The sequence below is a fragment of the Dipodomys spectabilis genome, unplaced genomic scaffold (genome assembly GCF_019054845.1).
Source record: "Dipodomys spectabilis isolate Male_0828 unplaced genomic scaffold, ASM1905484v1 ptg000254l, whole genome shotgun sequence".
In the NCBI taxonomy this organism is placed as follows: Eukaryota; Metazoa; Chordata; class Mammalia; order Rodentia; family Heteromyidae; genus Dipodomys; species Dipodomys spectabilis.
This window is the reverse complement of record NW_024870931.1, coordinates 1,112,626-1,135,000: the sequence shown is the minus strand read 5'-3', so window position 1 is coordinate 1,135,000 and position 22,375 is coordinate 1,112,626. Positions and strand designations below refer to the sequence as shown.

The following is a 22,375-nucleotide window of genomic DNA, read 5'->3' as shown; positions in this document are numbered from 1 at the left end:
ATTATGAACCAAGAACTACTTCTTCAAAAGTGTAAAGAAATAAGCCAAAGCCACCAGAAAAGACTCATGAAAAGACTCATAAATGGGTACTTAAGAGAAAACAAAAATGTTCTTAGTCAAACACTGGTAGATAGGATGGGTGGTGCCTCCATCACAGCTTGGCCTCAATCCTTAACCCACTGAGGAATGAGAGTGCCTTGGCCAGGCCTGCCTTCAGTTCTGACCCAGCAGCCTTAGAAGATTTGGGTTCATCCAACCTGGTAAGTTCTAGGACATGAGACCCAGGGGTATCAACACTTACTCCCTAGGACTCCCACAATGGAAGCTATTTGCACTTTGATCTCCCTGGGGCAAGGACACAAAATAACCTGCTTCTAGTCACAGATCACTCTCTGGGACAGTTTACTTTCTAATGAGTGAGACCAGCTTGGCTTAAAGATCTCTATCCCACCCCTCCCCACCCTACCCCAACCTCAGGGCTGGTAGAGGAAAACTTATGGAACTTACCATCTCCCAACTTTACTAGCAACAAGGTACTTGCACCTCACCCAGAAGTACCTTTTCCTTAGAGCTTTCTATAAGTTGCAGTATTCCCATAGCCCTGTTTCTGAAGAAAAACGTACTCTTACAGGTTATTGGTGGCCATGGAGGAATGCTTGGCACAGACAACCTGCCTGGAGCCTCACTGAAAGAAGAGTGAAAGATTCTGGCAAAAAGAACCAGTGATTGATTTGGCCTCCAGTGAAAACAGAAGTGTTCACCCTCTTCCTGGCCATTGTAGGTTCTAAGCAATTGAGATTTCTGTTTCACTCATGTAAAGTAAACATACCCAACAGGCTAGATCCATCCATCCCTTATATCCTTACAACACCCTGTGGGCCTCAGACAGCTTTGACTGCTGGAAAAATGAACATGAGAATGGGTCATTGGGAGAGGCCATGTCTCCCCTCCTCTGTTTGACTTGGAAGTACTGTGTCAAGCAGTTCTTGATACACTATGGGACTGGTCAGCTTCTCAGCCTCTCACTCCCTCAAACAGCTAGAATCACTTCTGTACTTAAAGCTGCCAGACACCTTGAGAAACTACCCTGGCAACCAGGAACTTGCACTCATCCTGTGAGTGCTGCTTCATTGCCAACTGAACTCTAAACACAGGGATCAGTGTTCCTGATACTGTTTCTGGGGAATGTGACTGAAATCCCTCTGATGGGACATGAGACAAGAACCTGTAGTTGTCTGAAGGAGAAGTAGCATCTGGATCTAGTTTTCTTTCTCTTCAAACTGCTTTTTTGCTACTTGCATGCTTTTGAGAGATTGAAAACTATAAAACTGGGCCAGGGGGAAAAACAACAACATTGGCACTTGTCATCCTCCTCTTCAAAATAGCAGAAAAACCATGAATTTAATACTCCTCTTGAGCACCAGTCCTATATTGCTAAGATTAAATCCTTCTGGCCAAATTTATATTTCAAATACACTGAAAGAATAAAAAGGATTCTAAAGAAGAATAAGGGCTCAGGGTATAAAATGTATACTTCTTTATTTATACAAATAGGGTTTTAAAACAATCATATTTAAAAGAAATCTGCATTTTTACATTCACTGTCAGTGAGTTCCTGACAGAGAAGGCTGAGCATGATGATACATAGCAAGGTCCCACTGCAGGACAACAGTAGCTCAGGAAAGCACCATTTATTTGAGAAGCAGTAGGCAGGCTCTGGCATTCCTGTTGCACTGTTAGCAATGGGAAGTCTTAAACCTCTTCTTCCACAAGACTTCTTCAAATTCCCCCTGTTCATCAGCAGTGGCATCTTTGATTTGCTGGTACTTGGACACCGGGTCATTGATGTTGCTTTCAACCTCAGTGAACTCCATCTCATCCATGCCCTCACCTGTATACCAGTGCAAGAATGCCTTGTGCTGCAACATGGCACTGAACTGCTCTGAGGTGTGCTTGAAGGGTTCCTGGATGGCCATGTTGTTGCCAATGAATGTGGCCAACATCGTGAGGCCATGTGTGGGGATGTCACACACAAGTGTCTTCACGTTGTTGGGGATCCATTCTGCAAAGTAGCTGCTGTTCTTGTTCTGCAAGTTGAGCATCTGCTCATCCACCTCCTTCATGGACATGCGGCCTCGGAAGATGGCAGCCGCTGTCAGGTAGAAGCCATGGCGGCGATCACAGGTGACCATCGTGTTCTTGGTGTAAACATCTGCTGGGTGAGCTTGGGCACTGAGAGAGCATTGTACTGCTGGCTGGCACGGCTAGTCAGGGGTGCAAGGCCAGGCATGAAGAAGTGCAGGCAGGGCAAGGACACCGTGTTCACAGCCAGCTTGCGCAGGTCTGCATTCAGCTGGGCAGGGAAGCGCAGGCAGGTGGTGACCTTGATCATGGTAGCCAACACCAGGTGGTTCAGGTCTCCATAGGTGGGCATGGGCAGCTTCAGGGTGCAAAAGCAGATGTCATACAGGGCCTTGTTGTCAATGCAGAACGTTTCATCTGCATTTTCCACCAACTGGTGGACAGACAAGATGGTGTTGTAGGGTTAGGTGAGGATGATAGGGTTAGGTGGATAAAGGCTCAGCCCAGCACTGGGAACTAGAGTGTCTGGATGTTAGGGAGGAGGGGTGCCCGTTAGCCATCTCCCATGGACTATGATGACATATCAAATATGAAGTTGTCTGGTCTGAAACTCTGGCCAAATGGTTCCAATCTCACTGAGTCTAAGGTGCCAGTGTCCAACATCTTGGGCAAGGGCATGACACTGAAGGTGTTCATGATGCTGTCTGGGAACTCCTCTCGGATCTTGTTGAGAATCAGGGTGCCCATGCCTGACCTGGTGCCACCTCCCCGGGAGTAGGCCAGCTAGAAACCCTGGAGGCAGACACACCTTTCTGCTCACCACTTCCAGCACTGACTCCACCAGCTCGGTTCCCTCTGTGTAGTGGCCCTTGGCCCAGTTATTGCCTGCTCTGTTCTGGCCTATCAGACACAAAGACATGATGAGACATATACTCCAGGAATAATGACTTTGCTATATGTATTGTGAAGACTATAGGTTCCTCTGAGCAACTTTGGCTATTATTTTAGATACACTGGTGAAATAAAGGAAATGTTTTCTTTTTTGGGGTCCAGTCGTGGGCCTGAACTCTGGGCCTGGGCGCTGTCCCTCAGCTCTTCAGCTCAAGGCTAGTGCTCTACCACTTAAGCCACAGCACCACTTCTGGCTTTTTTTCCTGATTATATGGTGCTGAGGAATCGAACCCAGGGCCTCATGCATGCCAGGCAAGCACGGTACTGCTGAGCCACCTTCCTAGCCCCCAGGAAATGTTTTCAATGTATCTGGGACCCTACAAATCAACCAGGTTCTAAAGAAAGTAAAGACAATGTGGAGGAAGATACATTTTAACCCAAACCACGTACTTCTAAAAATGAACAGAGCCTGGTGATGGGAAGGGGTCTTAGTGGTAGAGTGCTTGCCTCACATGCACAAGGCCCTGGGATCGATTCCTCAACACCACATAAACAGAAAAAGCCAGAAGGGTTGCTGTGGTTCAAGAGGTAGAGTGCTTACCTTGAGCTGAAGAGCTAAGGTACAGTGCTCAGGCCCAGAGTTCAAGCCCCACGACCGACCAAAAAAAATGAACAGAGCCTGCCTCAATACTGGAAAAGTACTTACTTTCACAGGAGGAACAGGAGAACAGAATGGTCAGAGGGAAGCTAAGCTGCAGGCACTTGTCTGCACCTTGCTCACACATAGCTGTGCTTTGATTTCTGGTGTCCTGAAATGGTTCCCTGTTATTGCCAGGTATTTGAAAGGGCCAGCAACGTTGAAACCTTGTTGGAAGCGTTCCCTGCTCGCTGATCATTCCCTTCAGAGGCTGTTTGCAGACTGGTATTTATCTTTGCTGATTGAGTGGACAGGGACATGATTCCTGTGGACTGAAATAGGTGGGTTAGGTGAGGATGATATCTAGATGAATAAAGGCTCAGCTCAGCTCTGGGAACTGGAGTGTCTGGATGTTAGGAAGGAGGGGTGCCTGTTAGCCATCTTCTATGGACCATGTTGACATACTAAATATGAAGTGTCTGGACTGAAACTCTATGGTTCTGATCCTACTAAGTCTAAGGTGCCAGGCTTTAGGTCCACCATGATGGCCCGAGGAACATATTTGTTGCCTGTGGGAACAAGAGTTGACTTGGGCCTATACTTGACAAGGAACTTAGGAGCAGAGCTTATGATTCTAAGTGGCTCTCAGCATTCATTATATAAATTACAGCATTTCAGACATGGAAACAGAAAAGGTATCTTAAGAATGAATCACCATGCAAGAGGCTTCAGCAACTTTAAGGACGTTTGCAGTTGTCTATTTCCATGCATTTTATTCCTTTGCTTTGGACATGGTGGCTGAAATCTCAGCTACTCAGGAGGCAAAGATGAGCATCAGGCTTTGAGTCTAATGGGGCAAAAGAAAGATAACAACACCTTTTTTTTGTTGTTGTTGTTCATGGTGGGGCTTGAACTCTGGGCCTGGGCACTGTCCCTCAGCTCTTCAGCTCAAGGCTAGCACTCTATCACTTGAGCCACAGTCCAACTTTCAGTTTTCTGAGTTGTTTATTGTAGATAAGGTTCTCAGGGACTTTCCTGCCCAGGCTGGATTTGAACGATGATTCTCATTTCTCAGCCTCCTGAGTAGCTAGGATTATTGGTGTGAGTCATCATTGTCTATCAGCAAGAAGCTTTCTCTTTTTTGTTAATTTTATTTTTATTGTAAAGAGGAGTTACAGTTACATGAGTAAGGAAATGAGAACATTTATTGTCGAACATTGTTACCCACTCCTTTGTTGTTCTCCCACTATACCTTCCCTTCCCCATTTAAAAGTAGCTAGGTGCAGAGCACCAGTGGCTCATGCCTATAATCTTAGCAACTGTGGAGTTGGAGATCATCACTGTTCAAAGCCAACCTGGGCAGGAAAGTCTGTGAGACTCTTATCTCCAATAAACTGATAGAAAACCAGAAATGGCACTGTGGCTTAAGTGGTAGGGCTGCTTGTCTTGAACAGAAGAGTTGGGGCACAGTGCATAGGCCCAGAGTTTAAGTGCCACTGCCGACAAAAAAAAAACAAACAAATAAAACAAAAGAGCCAGGTGTGGCTCTTCAGCAAGTAGATGTAGGGGAAATTCAAGTATAATGCTTTCCTGGGGAAAATACATAAAATTCATATTTCTTGTGTTATAATTTTTCAATAATTGTTATCAAATAGCACATTTCCCTGTATTCAAATACTCAGAGCAACCTTGGGCAATTACTTGCAATTTGCCATTTAACCTGATTTTTCAAAAGGGATATCAGTTAAAATGATATAAACATGAGTTTGAGACTGCCCCCTTCCTAAACAATGACATGAAGAAAACTGGCCATCCTGCCTGATATACAGGATCTAATAAAGACACAACATAAAATACTGTTCGTATCAGTGACACAATTCCACACAACGACTCTCAACCAAGGAACCACAAGATTAAAGTCTTATATCTTACTTAAGCAATATCACCACAAAATACGAAGGTGAGGACATCCCCAAATGTAGATCTATAAAACTCAAATACATTAAATAGCTCTGTCCTTTTGTTTGCACTTTTTCATTGGTTTATTACACAGGAAAACCAATTATCTACGATTCTGTTTGTATACAATGATGTAGAATGGAAACTCTTCATATAAAATTAAATGAATTTCACATTGACAGTTACAAAAACTGACAATCTACTCTGTAGACTTCAGTAAGGTTGTTTGTATTAGGAAAGACAATATATATCACTTAAAAGCAGTGTTTACAAATTATTATTGGGTTTTTCTACATCACAACAATGTTTTTTACTTTAAAAACCTTAAAAAGAATTTATTGTTGGCTAAGTATTCATATTCAAAATGCTGAAGTCCAGAAGTGTTATAGATTTCAGGGTGAGACACTTTATTTATGCTTTATGATTTGGACTATTCACATATATATTAATGACTGAACATCCCTCTTTAAAATTTTAAAATTTTCAATTTCAAAATTTTTTTTTAGAAATTTAATCTGTATTTTAAAGAGGGCAATGCAACTGGGCTCTGGTTGCTGAAGGGTGAAATTCTAGCTACTCAAAAGTCTGAGATCTTAGGATCGCAGATTGAAGCCAGCTGGGGCAGGAAATTCTGGGAGACTCTCATTTCCAAGAAACTACCTGAAATAGTTGGTGTCATGCCACCTCCTGCGGAGTCTGCATGAGATCGCCTTAGACAAAGAGCTTTAAGGAAGCATGCCTGCAGGAAGGGGGTGTTGGTTCAAGGCTTCCCATACACTTGGCTGCACCTTTATAGCCTCTACCTTTATTCTTACTATATTCTTCTTGGCTGTACATTCATTGCTTTTATTCTCGTTTTGGCTATTTTTCTATTTATCCGTGAACAGAGCATGTTGTTTCTTTCCAGTCCAATAGAGATGACTTCTCTAAACAATAAAGACTAGGACCAAAGATTAAATGTGGGCGATGCCCCAATCAATCATCTGATGTGACGCTGCCTCCAAAAACTCCTACAACTTCACAAGCGGTTTTGCGGCTCACGCATAGTAAACATAAAAACTTAAAATTTCCAAATATGTTACAACAAGCAGAATTAATGAATTAAACTAAGCTAGAAGGAGTTATCCCAGAAGCCCAGAGAGTTCTAAAAAAGGAACCCCTGGTAATAAAAGGAAAAGAAAGATTGAAGAGATGAAGGACAATGCCTATGCCCAGAGTTGAAGCTCCATGACAAAAAAAAAAAAATCCAGGTGTGGCTAGTCAGCAAGTACAGGTAGGGGGAATTCAGTAAAAGGCTTTCCTGAGGAAATTCACAAGTGTATACTAAAAAATTAAAACAAAATATATGGTGGAGGGGCTCAGGTGGATACAGCACTTGACTTACAAGATTGAGGCCCCAAATTCGAACTACAATACCACCCTAAGAAAGGCAGGAACTCCTTCCTTGTCATTAGTATTCCCCAGGGACCTATTCTGCCACAGTATTGGAAGCCAGACAGGAGACACTCACTAGCTGCCTCGTTGTAATATACCTCGATTCTCTGCAGCTGTAAGCTGCTGTCTACATAATAGTTGCCAGTGCAGTCAATGTTGTGCTCATCGCTTAGCATTTCCCAAAACTGAGATGGAACTAGAAGTGTATTATGGCCTAGAATGTTAACTGTCCAAACAATGGATTTTAAAATAACTATAAGAAACCCAAGTCCTGTTGACACAAATATTTTTGTAAAAAAATTAATTTTTTAAATTAAAAAAAGCACAAAAATTGATGGTATTTTAGTTTTGTTAATCTCTTTGCTCTCTGGCTGAATAGAAGACATCTGGGTTCTCCTATGTTTATTCCATCTTACGGGATACCATATTCTGTTTGGATTCTATGATGAGAACCTGGCCTTATATGGACATGAAATTGCCAAAGCAGTAACTTGAAGACTCAGCTAGAAGGGTCTCCAGAACCCCAAGGGTCCTCAGAGCATACACCGACAACCACGGACTTAGAAAACACCCAACTTAAGGGAACTGAGATAGGGCATGAAAACTCAGAGAAATTTGCATTAAGGTGGGTGAACTGTTCTCAATTATCTAATACTCATCAGTTGACAAAAAGGGAATACTCTGTATCTGTCAGCTCAAAGACACTGCACTCCTTTCTTTCAAATCAGACCAAAAATGCATTAGTCTATTCCCAGGAAACTAAGTACAATGACTTGAGTCTCAGGTAAGACTAAGACATGCAAGGGATTTGAAACCACCCCAGCCTTGCTTAAAAAACCACACCCACCTGGCCCACACAAATTAGGGAAATTGGGGAAACTATCTGGGGGACTTGATTTCTAGGAGGTTAGGGACTACTATGGAGCCCCACCTACCTCAGCCTAGACATGACCACCACCACCTGCACCCTCCAACCCTGTCCTCTTCATCCTCATCCCCCTAAATTTGAGACTAGGATCCTAGGCCAGTGTCATGCTCCCCTTTGCGCCAATCTGGTTGCCACAGTGGCTTGCCTGTATGTACATGATCTCCCTCACGGTGTAGGGCTGCAAAGCAGTTGGATGCGTGTCCTCAGCAGTGGTGTACACAGAGGAAAACAGGTAGGGCTGGGGAGCAGGAATCTGACACAGCCAACTCAGATCCCCATTTAAACCTCTGGTTGTTACGGGGCAGAGGAGATGGGGTGGACTTGATAGGCAGAGCCAGCACGTGCTCCAACTCAGTCTGCCTACTGCTGGGTAATCAGAGATAGCAACCTGTTATCACTTAGCCCTGGCATCCAGCTGTCAGCCTCAAGTCAATTAGCACAGCTGCCACTCTATTTGGAACCTCTTGCCACACTGCCATCCACCTCCCACCCTGACTCACAAGAGAGGCTGAACCCTGGGATCCAGGAAGCAAGAGGAGGGGCTTCCTCTACACAAGGTACTTGTGCCAGAAGCCAAGAACAAGCCTACCATCTATTTTTGATAGGAGGGCCTAGAACTGAAGGGGCACGTTCTGTTGGATTCCATGACTGATTTCCATTCTGGGAAGAGTCAGGGGCTTAGGGCCTTGCCTTCATACTCAAGTTTTCTTTTCTTTTCTCTTAAAAGCAGCTTGCTTTATTACTTAAGCCATAGGTCTACTACAGTCTACTTTTTGTTTCATTTGGCTTCTGCTCCAAGCGTGAGAACTCAGCTCCTGCTCTGTGTGTGTGTGTGTGTGTGTGTGTGTGTGTTTGGCTGGAGTTAGGCACGTTGGTGTTAGGGCTTGAAATTAAGGCCTGGTGACTCTTTCTGAGATTTTTACTATTATTGAGATTAGGTGATTACCTAAATTTCTCTTATTTCAGAATATTGTGGAATAGTGATATTTAGTTGAAGTCACAAACATATTTTAACCTTCACAATGCAAATTGTCATTATTATGGTCGATAAAGTTTGTGAATTCTGTAAGCTTTGACAATACAATTCTATAAGCTTTGACAATACAATTATTTCTTCCAGGTGATATATACATTTCTTTCCTTTTGCTTATTGTAAGACGTTCTGTCTTTCACTCTCATTCCTCTCCTCTCTTTCTGAGGTTTTATTGATTTACTTAGTTAACTGAAGGGTAGATGGCTCTACTACTTGAGCCACAGCTAAACTTCTGCCTTTTAAGTGATTAATATGAGGCAAGAATTCCATGGGTAGTCCAGGGCAGTACAGAGAGGCTTGAAATCTGAGGATCAGAGTTCAAAGTCAGCCTGGGCAGGAAAGTCAATGAGCCTCTTATCTCCAGTCAACCTAATAGGTGGAAGATAGTAGAGCTGTAGCCTTGAGCAAAACACTTCAATTTTAAGTCCCTCGACTGAACACACTGAAGCAAGTTTCATGGACTTTCCTGTCCAGTATGGCTTTGAACCATGTCCTACAGATTTCTGTTTCCTTAGCATTCAGAATTGTAAGTGTGAGTCAACATTTACAAATCTTTAATTACCTCTTCTTTCACCTTTTCAGTTATTTATTATTTCTTTCTTTTTGGCATTTGTTATTAGGCACTAGCTATTATGCTGATTTTTTGTTTCCCTTGAAACTACCATGACCTACAACTTTGACCACAGGTAAACTACAGGCTGTTTTTCTTTTTTGCAGCTCTTTTTCTAGGGCTTAAACTCAGGTCACAGTGACTGAGGTTCTATTTCTTTTTAATTGAGTAGTGGTTCTTAGGTCTTGAAATTAAGTCATGATGACTTTCCTTGAGGTTTATTTATTTTTACCTTAATAGTAGCTGGTTTCACTACTTGAGCCACAGCTCAACTTTTGCATTTTTTTGTGGTTAATAGGAGATTAGAATATCAATAGAAAGTCAAGAGCGTTACAGAAAGGACTGAAATCTGAGAATCATGTTTCAATGCCAGTCTTGGGCAAGAAAGTCAATGAGACAATTATCTCTAATAACCACCTAGAGGTTGGAAGAAGTAGACCTGTAGCCATGAGCAAAACATAGCAAGTTCAAGCCCCCATACTGAACACAGTAAAATATGTCTCCTGTACTTTCCTTCCTGGGCTGGCTTGAACCAAAGTCCTCAGTTTTCAGTAATCTGAGCAGGTAGAATTACAGTTTTGATTTAGAAGGCCTTAATATGCTCCCTTTCCACCTTTTCCCTTATTTGATTGTCCCTTCCCCCTTTTTCAAAGTTCATGTCCTTTATTATTAGGGCCTACTCATTTATGCTCAGTATTTAATTAATTTATTGATATTGTCAGTTTTGGGGCTTGAACTCAATGCCTAGGAACTGTCCATCAGGGACACAGCAGGCACACTACTATTTTCAGACATAGTGCCACTTCTACTTAGTTGGAAAAAACAGTCACCAGGGGACCTTTTAGCCGAGGCTGGCTTCCAAATGTGATTCTCAGATCTAAGCTTCCTGAGTAGCAAGGATTACAGGCATGAGCCAGAGGCACCTGGCTTGTTTTTTTTAGATCAAAACTAGCAGGCTCTATATTTAGGCCACACTACTTCACTGTCCATGAGATTTTTGGCCTTTTGTTTTTTGCTCAAAGCTAGCAGGAACAAAAACTCAACTCCTGAGGTCTTTTTTTTGGGGGGGAGGAGGCTTGAATTCAAGGCCTAGTGACTCTCGCTGAGGGTTGTTTTGTTTTGTTTTGGGTATTTTGTTTTTCATTTCAAAGCTAGCAGGCTCTACTACTTGAGCCTCAGCTCAACTTCCGCCTCTATTTTTCTTTTAGTGGTTAATAGTAAATAAGAGTCCCATGGGAACCAAGGCACTACACAGTATCCTAAAATCTAAGGATTACAGATTAAAGCCAGCCTGGGCTAGAAAGTCCATCAGTCTCATCTCCAATTCAGCACATGATACAGGAAGTAGTATTTTTAAACTTGAGTAAAAACCCTCAAGTTCAAGCCCATGTCTAGCACACTCAAAAAGAAGTTAGTTGGACTTTCCTGCCCAGGCTGGATTCGAACTGTGATCTTTACATTTCAGCTTGGATTAAAGATATGAGTCTATATTATAAAAAACTAATTGGCTCTTTTCTTCTTCAAATACATTTATTTATTTGTTGGTTCTCTGTCTTGTTTTTAGGGCCTCACCAATCCTGCTGAAGGATAGAATGCTCTAAAACTTTAGTAACAGTTGCAATTTGGTTCATTTTTTGGTTTTGGTGGTTAGTAGGAGGTAAGTATAGACACTCCCACAAGGTCCTGACTTATACTGATTGCGGTTCATTGTCAGGAGACAAGGAAAGTTCATGAGACTCTTATCTCAAATTAACCTCCAAAAGATTGGAAATGGTCAAGCAAAAACTTGTAGATCATATCCCAGAAAGGAACACACACACACACACACACACACACACACACACACACACAATGGGCTTTCCTGTCCTGGTTGGCTTGGAATAGTAATGCTCAATTTCAGTGTTTTGAGTAGCTAGAATTTCAAGTGTGAGCCACCCGTTTCTTGTTAATTTTTATCATTTTTAAGACTCTGTGCTCTCTTGCACTTTTTTTTTCTTTCTTTTTTTTATTGTAAAGCTACTATACAGAGGGTTACAGTTACATGAGTGAGGTTATGAGTACACTTCTTCTTGAACATTGTTACCCCCTCCATTGTTTTCCCCCTACCATCCCCTCCCTCCCTCCCTTCCCCGAGGTTCTTTTTTTTTTTTTTTTGATTGTGATTAAATGATTACATAATTTCAAAGTCACAAGTTCATTCTAACTTCCCTGGAGCAAATTGTCTACCACAGTCTGTAATATATAACAGTGTTCACATGTTATATACCATATTTGTGATCAGCAGCATGGGGATATTTAGTAGTGGTTCAACCAGATGAGCGGGAGTTCTTTGTTTCTTAAGTCCTGTTAGTTTTGTCGTATCACCTAATCTTTTGGATTTAGCATCCACTTATCAGGGAGACCATGTACCGTTTGTCTCTTCGTTCTTGGCTTACCTCGCTCAACATGATTCCTTCTAGCTCCATCCATTTCCCTGCAAATGCCATTATTTTGTCATTTCTAATGGCTGCATAATATTCCATTGTGTACAGATACCACAATTTTTGGATCCATTCATCTGTGGTGGGGCACCTAGGTTGTTTCCATACCCTAGCTATTGTGAACAGTGCTGCAATAAACATGGAGGTGCACGTGTCCTTGTATATTGGTTCCTGTTGTTCAGGGTAGATGCCTAGAAGTGGTATGACTGGGTCATAAGGGAGGTCAATCTTTAGCTTTCTAAGGACCCTCCAGACTGCTTTCCAAAGTGGTTGTATAAGTGTACATTCCCACCAGCAGTGTAATAGGGTTCCTCTTTCTCCACATCCCCTCCAGCATTTGTCGTTGGCTGATTTGTGGATGTGGGACATTCCTGACTGGGGTAAGGTGGTATCTCAGGGTTGTCTTTATTTGCATTTCCTTCACCACCAGGGATGATGAACATTTCCTCATGTGTTTCTTTGCCATTTTTATTTCTTCATTTGAGAAGTCCCTCTTTAGTTCCCTTGCCCATTTAGTAATTGGTTTGTTAGGTTTGGGAGGGATTAGTTTCTTGAGTTCCCTGTATATACAGGATGTTAACCCCTTGTCTGATATATTGCTGGTAAATATTTTTTCCCAATTAGTTGGTTGTCTTTCTAGCTTAGTTGCGATAGATTTAGCTGTGCAGAAGCTTTTTATTTTAAGGTAGTCCCATTTGTCGAGTCTCTCTCCAACTTGTTGTGACCCTGGGACTCTGTTCAGGAAGTTCCTTCCTGTGCCTATTAGTTCAAGTGTCTCTCCTACTCTGTCCTGTAGTAGTTTCAGAGATTCAGGTTTAATGTTAAGGTCTTTAATCCATTTTGAGTTGATGTTGGTGCATGGTGATAGGCTGGGGTCCACTTTTAGTTTTCTGCATGTGGCTGCCCAGTTTTCCCAGCACCAGCGGTTGAAGAGGCTGTGTTTCTTCCATTGTATGTCTTTGGCTCCTTTGTCTAATATCAGCTGGCTGTAGGCCTGTGGATTTATATCTGGATCTTCTATTCTGTTCCATTGGTCTTCGGGTCTGTTTTTGTGCCAGTACCATGCTGTCTTTGTGATTATAGCTCTGTAGTAGAGTTTGAAGTTCGGCATGGATAGCCCTCCCATATTGTCTTTATCCCCTAGAATTGTTTTGGCTATTCTAGGTCTTTTGTTGTTCCATATAAATTTTTGGACTGTTTTCTGTATTTCAGTGATGTACGTCATTGGGATTTTAATAGGAATTGCATTGAATTGGTATATTAGTTTTGGAAGTATCACCATCTTTACTATATTAAGTCGGCCTATCCAGGAGCATGGGAGGTCTTTCCATTTCCTAGTGTCTTCTGCAATTTCTTTCTTTAACTTTTTATAGTTCTCATTAAATAGTTCTTTTACATCTTTGGTTAGGTTACTTCCTAAATATTTTATTTTTTGGGAGGTTATTGTGAATGGGGTTGCTCCCTTCATTTCCCTCTCTTCTTGTGCATTATCAGTGTATAGGAAGGCAACTGATTTTTGTGGGTTTATTTTGTATCCTGCTATTTTGCTGAAGTGACTTATGATTTCTAAAAGTTTGGGGATGGAGTTTTTGGGATCGTGGAGGTATAGTATCATGTCGTCTGCAAAAAGGGATAGTTTAACTTCTTCTTTCCCTATGCGGATCCCTTTAATGTCTTTTTCTTGCCTTATTGCCCTGGCTAAGGGTTCTAGGACTATGTTGAAGAGGAGTGGAGACAGTGGACATCCTTGCCTTGTTCCTGTTTTTAGGAGGATTGGTTGTAGCTTTTCCCCATTAAGTATAATATTGGCTATTGGTCTGTCATAAATGGCTTTTATTGTTTTTAGAAATGTTCCTTCTATTCCTATTTTCTCCAGAGCTTTTAGCATGAATGAATGTTGAATTTTATCAAAGGCCTTTTCTGCATCTGTGGCGATAATCATGAGATTCTTGACCTTGGCTCTGTTGATATGCTGGATTACATTTATTGACTTAAGTATGTTAAACCATCCCTGTGTCTCTGGGATGAAGCCTACCTGATCATAGTGTATTATTTTTTTAATGTGTTTCTGGATTCTGTTAGCTAGAATCTTGTTAAGGATCTTCGCATCTGTGTTCATCAAGGAGATTGGCCTGTAATTCTCCTTTTTGGTTGGGTCTTTGCCTGGTTTGGGGATGAGTGTGATATTGGCTTCGTAGAATGAGTTTGGGATAGCTCCCTCCTTCTCTGTTTCTCTGAAGAGCTTGAGGAGTATGGGTATTATTTCTTCTTTAAAGGTCTTATAGAATTCTGCTGTGAATCCATCTGGTCCTGGGCTTTTTTTTGTTGGAAGACTTTTGATAGCTTCCTGTATCTCATTATAGGATATTGGCTTATTTAATTGGTTAACTTCTTCTTTGCTCAGTTTGGGTAACTTGTATTTCTCTAAAAATGCATCCATTTCCGCCAGATTTTCTTCCTTTAGAGAGTATAGCTTTTGAAAGTAGTCTGTTAGAATTGTTTGGATATCTTGGGTACGTGTTGTGATGTTTCCCGTGGCATCCCTAATCCTATTAATATGGGTTTCCTCTCTTCTTTTTTTAATTAATCTTGCCAACGGGCCATCAATTTTGTTTATTTTTTTCAAAGAACCAGCTTTTTGTTTGGTTTATTTTGGTTATGGTTTTCTGATTTTCTAATTGGTTAATCTCTGCTCTCAATTTGGTTATCTGGCTTCGTCTAGTAGCTTTAGGTCCCATTTTTTCTTGTTTTTCTAGCTGTTTTAGTTGCAACATGAGATTATTTACTTGGTCTGTCTCCATTCTCTTGATGTGGGCACTGAGGGCAATAAATTTGCCCCTCAGGACTGCTTTTGCTGTGTCCCACAAGTTTCTTTGTGAGGTGTTTTCATTTTCATTGAGTTGTAGGAAATGCTTTATTTCTTCTCTTATCTCTTCTGTTACCCAGGCCTTGTTAAGGAGTGTGCTGTTCAATTTCCATGTATTAGAGAAATTTCTGCGGTATGCTTTGTTATTGAGAGCTAGCTTGATTCCACTGTGGTCAGATAGGATACAGGGGATTATGTCGATCCCTTTGTATTTGCTTAAGTTCCTTGCATGAACTATGATATGGTCTATTTTGGAGAAAGTTCCATGAGCTGCTGAGAAGAATGTGTACTGTGTTCTTTTAGGGTGAAATACTCGGTAGATGTCAGTTAATTCCGCTTGAAGTATGGCCTCACTTAATTCGGTAGCTTCTTTGCCAATCCTCTGGTTGGTAGACCTGTCCTTTGGTGAGAGTGGCATGTTAAAGTCTCCTAGTATTATCGTATTGGGATCTATTTTATTCTGTAAGTTTGAGAGCATTTGTTTAACATATCTGGGTGCACCGATATTTGGGGCATATAAGTTGATGATGGTTATATCCTCCTCTTGGATTGTTCCCTTTATTAATATGTAGTGTCTGTCCTTGTCTTTCTGTACTGATTTTAATGAAAAGTTTATTTTGTCAGATATCAGGATAGCTACACCTGCTTTCTTATTGGGGGCATTTGATTGGTAGATCCTTTTCCACCCCTTCACTCTGAGTTTGTTTGTATGTTTGGCTGAGAGGTGGGTCTCCTGAAGGCAACAGATGGATGGGTCTTGTTTTCTGATCCAGTCCTCAGTTCGTTTTCTTTTAATTGGCAAATTCAGCCCATTTATATTAAGAGAAAGTATAGAGAGATGCATTGTTGTCCCTGCCATTCCGTTTTCCTAAGTTTTTCTTTTTTCCTTTCCTCCTGTGCTTGCTCAGTTAGACTTTGAGTAATGCCTGTTTGGGGCAGGTCCCAGTTCCTGGTTGCTTTCTTCAGGTTGTGTCCCCCCTCTTAGAATTCTTTGTAATGCTGGCTTAATGTTTATGTATTCATTTAGTTTTTCTTTGCTATTAAAAGTTTTCAGTTCTCCATCGAATGTAAATGCTAGCTTTGCCGGGTATATCAGTCTGGGTTGGCAGTTATTGGCTCTCAGGGCTCATATGGTGCTTTCCCAGGCTTTTCTTGCATTCATTGTTTGTGTGGAGAGATCTGCAGTGATTCTAATTTTTTTCCCGTTGTAGTATAGCTCCTTCTTCATTTTTGCTGCATGCAGGATTGTTTCCTTATTATTCAGATCCATCATTTTTACTATAATGTGCCTAGAAGTGTTTCTCCTGGGATCTTGCTTGTTGGGTGTTCGATAAGCTTTTGTGATGTAGTTAAGATGGTCGTTTTTGAGGTGGGGAAAATTTTCATTGACTATCTTGTTAAATAGGTGTTGCATTCCCTTGCTCTGGAATTCCTCACCTTCGTCCACTCCGATTATGCGAAGGTTAAATTTTTTAGCATTATCTGCTTGTTCTTGAATTTCCCTTTGGTTTAATTTGAGTGATTTTTCCATATCTGTCACTTTTTGGGCCAGTTGGTGTATTCTGTCTTCTGTATCTGACACTCTACCTTCCATTTCATTCACTCTGTTGACCGTGGCTTCTATTGTGGTTTGCATGGTGGAAATGGATCCCTTTATGGATTCAATGTTGGTTCTCAGAGTACTGATCTCACCTCTCAATGAGGTGAGATGAGTATGCATTACCTCTAATTTGGCGTTTATCTCACTTCTTACTGAGGTTTGTGCAGCTTCTATTTTTGCATCCAACTTTTGTTTGATGTCCTGTATATCTTTTGATAGTTCATCCTTGTGCTCTTTCAATTTCTGATCCATTTCTCGCTTTATTTCTTGAGTCATTGCCTCCAGCAACCCTTGAATGTAGTTTTTGTCTTCCATTCCTGCTTTGCTCCCACTGGGGCTCTCCCCTGCGTGGCTGCTGGCTTTTGAGGTGAGCTTGCTGTCCTGGGTAGTGGTAAACCTTGTGATTTTTCTCTGTGATTTTCGCATGGGGGTTCAGGAGACTGCTCTTCAATCTTGTTTTGGTGTGTCTGACTTTGCTTGGTTGCTGATTCTGTATTGGTAGAGAGAGTCTGTGCCTGATCTGGATTCTGTTAGGAGCCTATTTCCAGCTGCTATTCTGACTTACTTAGGATTCTCAGCTCTTTGCTGTAGCAATTCCCGCCTTTGGAAGGGTTGAGCAGCCTAGACTGCTTGTGTTTGCTCCTGTGGGTGCTCTTGGGACGATCAGATGCTCTGGATGCACTCTCCCAAATACTGGAGTCTGCTATGGGCTCCTGATGTGTTTTTGTTTGTTTGTTTTGGGCTGGTTGTGGGCTTGAACTCTAGGTTTGGGTGCTGTCCCTCAGCTCTTCAGCTCAAGGCTGGCACCCTACCATTTGAGCCACAGCCCCACTTCTGACCCTTTTTGCTTTGTTCAGGTGCCGGTCCCCAGGCCTGGTTCCGGCCCCAGCCTGGAGCACACTCGTTGGGCCTGTGCTAATGTGTATACCACCTAGGTTATGCAGCCTGGAGGACACAGTTCAAATTTCTTCTACTGTTGGTAGTCTTGACCCAGGGGTGCTGTTCCTGGCTTGGGCATTTAAGCTCCCTTCCAGGGGCGCTCTTGCTCTGGCCTGGCCAGCAGAGTGTGCTCCACCGGCTGGTGGAGCTCTCAAACAGTTCCCAGTTTTAGTGGGTCCTGTGGTCCAGGTGTTGGGGTAGGGAGTCTAGGTCAGGGTCTGGGGATTCCCTCCAGCTCTGGTCTCCCTTGAGGGATTCACTGTCCCCTGTTGGGTACTCACCCTGTAGGTCATCAGTTGTTGTTGCAATCCGAGTTCAGTTGGGGTGGTTGCGGGCTGGGTTGGGCGCCCCCCCCCCCGCCGGGTTGCTGCGATCGCGATTGGGCGGGTGGTCTGCCGACAGGTCCCTTTGTCGCGCTGCTGGTGCCGGGCGGCTTTGGCGGGATGGAGCCTCTCCGCTCCGGTGGAGAGTGATGGGTGGGGGTGGGATCCTCGTGGAGACTCCCGGCTGGTAGGTTTCTTTGTTCCTGGCGATCCGCTGTTCTGCAATCCGGTACCTGGTGATCTGCAAGCAGCCCCCTGTGTCTCTGTGGCTCCAGCAGCCCCCGCCGGGCCGGCTGGCCGGCGGCTTGGCGTACTGCCGCGTGGCCAGTAAAGGTTGGGGGAGGGGTCTTCCCTCTTCTCTGTTCTGAAATTCTTCTTTTCCTCTCTTTCTTTTTTTGTTATTTTCCACCTCTGGTTTTTCTCTGAGTGTTCGTCTTTTTGTTGTTGTCGGTCTCTTGGGGAGATTAAACGTTGGAACTCGAACTCTCTTTTTGGTTGGAGAGAGATGTGGCGTTTCCCTACTGCCCCGTCGCCATCTTGGTCCCCCCTCTCTCTTGCACTTTTTAAAAAAAATTATTTTGTGGTTGTCTTAGTGCTAGATCTGTTTTTCACTTACCTTTTTTTAAAACTTTTTTTCTTAGCTTTTTCTTAGCTTTTTTTATGCTCAAGGTTGCTGCTCTACCACTTCAGCCACAGTTCCACTTCTTTTTGCTGATTAGTTGGGAATAGGAGGCTCATTGATTTTCCTGCCCAGGCTGGCTGTGAACCACAGTCCTCAGGTTTGAGGATACTGTGTAGTGCCCTTGGCTTCCTGTGGGAAACTTCTGTCCTATTTACCACCAGAAGATAAAGAGTGTGGGGCAGAAGTTGATCTGTGGTTCAAATAAGAGAGCCTGCTAGCTTTGAATTAAAAAAAAAATACTTGGAAGTCTAATTCTGGTACTAATTGTACACTATTCAAACAAAACAAAACAAAAAAACAAAAACAACTTATGCACAGTGACCAGGTAATAAGGATTCCTAACTGATAACCTGAACTCATTTCCCAAAGCCTTTTTTAGATATATATGGTCATTTGTGTCAGCTGAGGAGAGATTAAAGAACAAGGCTTTACAGGCCAGTTACTCAGGACTTGGAAATCAGGATCCATTGGCAAAGCTTTTCAGAAAATGACTAAAAACTCACTCTTCAGAATTCCAAATGGTTCTTCCTTGCACACAGAGTGTGCAAGGGAAAGAGGGATGAGAAGGAAGAAATATGGGAACTAAGAACCCTCAAACAAGGTAAGTTATGTTAACTTTATTAGATAAAGTAAAACATAGGTGTACGGTGTGCAATCCAGAAAAGGACATGTCACCTCTGTGTGGATCCCAGTTAATTTAGTTAATCGATGGTAAGGAGTAAAACCCACTATTGTATTTATAGAAAGGAGGTACATGGCAGGCAAGTCAGTTCACTAACCTCAAGGATTTTGAACATAAAGGAGTGAAAGTGTTGACTCTGTTTGGGTAACAGGAAGGAACAGAGCTGAGGAGGACTGAGATGTGCAGACATTCCCCAAGAAAGATCTCACTGACATCAAGTCTTCAGATGCATGCTGGTTGCCAGTGGCTTATGCCTGTCATCCTACTCAGAAGGCTTAGATCTGAGGATTGTGGTTTGAAGCCATCTGGGATAAGAAAGTTTGTAAGTCCTTTATGTTTTACAACTCAAGAATATTCATATTTGTTGCTAATTGCAACCCAAGGCAGTGCAATAGGATACCAAGCTGAAGAAAATTAGAAAATACACGGACAGGTATAGAGAAAAAGAAAAAAAAATCAATGAGGACCTGGGGTCCCAAGGCTTACTGGCACTTGGGCCCCAGGTCATACAAGCAATCATATTTATTTGGATTCACACTGGGAAGGTTACCATGGATACATGCAAAAATGAAGCTTCTATATGGCAATCAGAGCCACCACAGTGAGTGAGAAACACTGGTTCCCTATTTGTTTTGAGAAAGGAGAATGCAACCTAGACAAAATCCAGACATTTGGTCTATTTTATCTAGCTTCCTGGGTTAAGTTGTCAATTCTTTTACCTCCCAGGCTTCAAGGCCTTTAAAGCACTATGGAAGGGGGCAATAGCTTAACACTCTCCACAGCTGTGCTTTTTTTTTAAATTGTGAAAATACCATACAGAGGAGTTACAATTACATTGACAAGATAGTGAGTACATTTCTTATCAAGCATTGTTGCCTCCTCCTTTGTTTCCCCTTACCATCCCTTCCCCTCTCAACCCCCCTTCCTTTCCCCCACCCCCTACCGAAGTTGTAAAGTTCATTTTTCAACATAACATCTTATACATTTCATTGTTTTAATGGGGTCACCTGTAACCCTATTTATATATATATATTTTTTTTTATTGTGAAAATACCATACAGAGGAGTTACAATTGCATGGGCAAGATAATGAGTACATTTCTTATCAAGCATTGCTGCCTCCTCCTTTGTTTTCCCTTCCTATCCCTTCCCATTTCCCATCCCTCCCCACGTAGCGCCCCCCACCCCTCCCTCCAGGTCTTCCTACATCCCCCCAAAGTTGTAAAGTTCGCTTTTCAACATAACGTGTTGTACATCTCATTCTTGCAATGGGTCCACCAGTATAACTATTTAAACAATTTGTTTTTTTTTCCTTCCTTTCCACAAATTATACCAACATCAACTACAGTGAAAGCAGGGCTAATACCGTGGGGAGGTACATACAAAGCAACAAAGAAATAATTTTATAAATATGTTGGAAACAATCTCAAGAAAGAAAAAAAAAACATTTGAATCCTTATCTTGGGGTTCATTTCACGTAACATCAACTTGTCTGACAGTTTCTGTTTGTCTCAGACATATACTAGTTATTTCAAATAAGGGAAACCATGTGACTTATATTTCTTTGGGCCTGGCTTACTTCACAGAGCTGTGTTTTAACCTTTGCATAGTCAGCTCTCAGCTTTCTGAGTACTATTCGGGTGATGTTCCAACCTCTCAAACCTTTTCCAGGTTCAACAGCTCAGCTTGAGTCTCCTACACCTATTAATATTAATAGTATGGATTACAAACAGTAAAAAGAGAAAAATAACATTATACATTTAAACAGAAATAACTGACTTCATTCATTTATACAGGACAAAAAATTTAGCACTGCTGTTTAAGTCACTAACAACACTTTTTTAAGATATACTTTCATGGCTTTCATAAAACTTCCTATATAGTCCTTAGAGTGTCTTTTTACCTCCCATTTTTATTTATTGCATTTGCATAGTAGTATATCATCCTTAAAATCATATCACCTCATAACTAAAGTTTATCTTGTAAGTAAATACTTGTGAGACTTCAATAAAATATCAAAAAAGCTGAAAGTGGAGCTGTGGCTTAAGAGCTATAGTACAAGCCTTGAGCAAAAGAGGCTCAGGGGCACTGTCCAGACCCAAATTTGAATCTCTAGTGTCCACACATACACCCCCCCCCCCACCCCAGACCCCACACACAATCAGATGATAATGTCTACGAAGTTCTTCCTTAGGATGATCTTGGTGACATCAGCAACTGTATCAAGTTTCTCTCTCTTACATGCATTTGTAGTAGTAGACAACAGAGTCACTGTAGTATAACACATGTCTAAGACCTGGCATTAGCAAAGGCTATCATGTAACATATCCAACATATAGTCCAGTTCTCTTGATGGTAGATCTGCACATCTTGGGACTTGATGGGACCCATGTATTCTTCAACTAGCTTTCCCATCCTCTGTGCCACCTGCTGTAATGATTCATTATCCACACCAAATAGGCTTTCATAACCTTTCCCTAATTATCTGAATACTGGATGCCAGAGATGTCACGGAGACACTCTGTGGCTATTCCCCTCCTTGACAGTCCATTTTACCTCCTATGCTCTCCTCACAGATGTGGGCAATGGTCTCTGAGAGACTTCGTGCCTGATCTTGGAGAGATTTAGTTTTATTGTATCCATAAGCTTTGGGAAATCATGCAGTGAAGGGTCCAGGTTAGGAACATAGCTCCTCCTTCTGGAGGTTTTCCTGTATGTTCTCTTGGCCATTGAACAGAAGTGGGGTCTCTGAAAGGGAACTTATATGGTGTTTTCTGTCTGTCTTGGTCCATATAACATAGAACCACTTTCCCATCCCTTTAATGATTTAGACATGCTCCATGTGATTTGTGCTGCACTGCTCTCAATGTAGTAACAATGTAGAGGACACAACTGGATGTTGTGTGGATAGCTGTCCATACTTGGGCATGAGTCCCCTTCCAGGCAGGACCCATAACTCCATGCTGGGAAATTGAGAGGAAGATTAGCTGGCTTATATCTGTGTAATCTGAATGACCCCAGGAGGCATTGAGGCCTCCTCTTCATGCCCATGGCCCCTCAGCATATTGATAAAGAATGACACACCATGCCCAATCATCACCAAAATGCTCACCTGATCCTGGGCATTATCACCACCGTCTCACCCACTTCTAGCAAATTCTCTTTTTCAAGGCCTTGCCAATCCTCCTCCTTGCATTCTCAGTTAAAATACTGCTGTCCATGAATAAAGA

At 42.2% G+C, this 22,375-nt stretch overlaps 1 pseudogene; it reads right to left on the bottom strand.

The window, feature by feature from the left end:
* Positions 1 to 1,736: 1,736 nt before the first annotated feature.
* Positions 1,737 to 22,375, bottom strand: part of LOC122124914 — a 31,827-nt pseudogene continuing 11,188 nt past the window's right edge.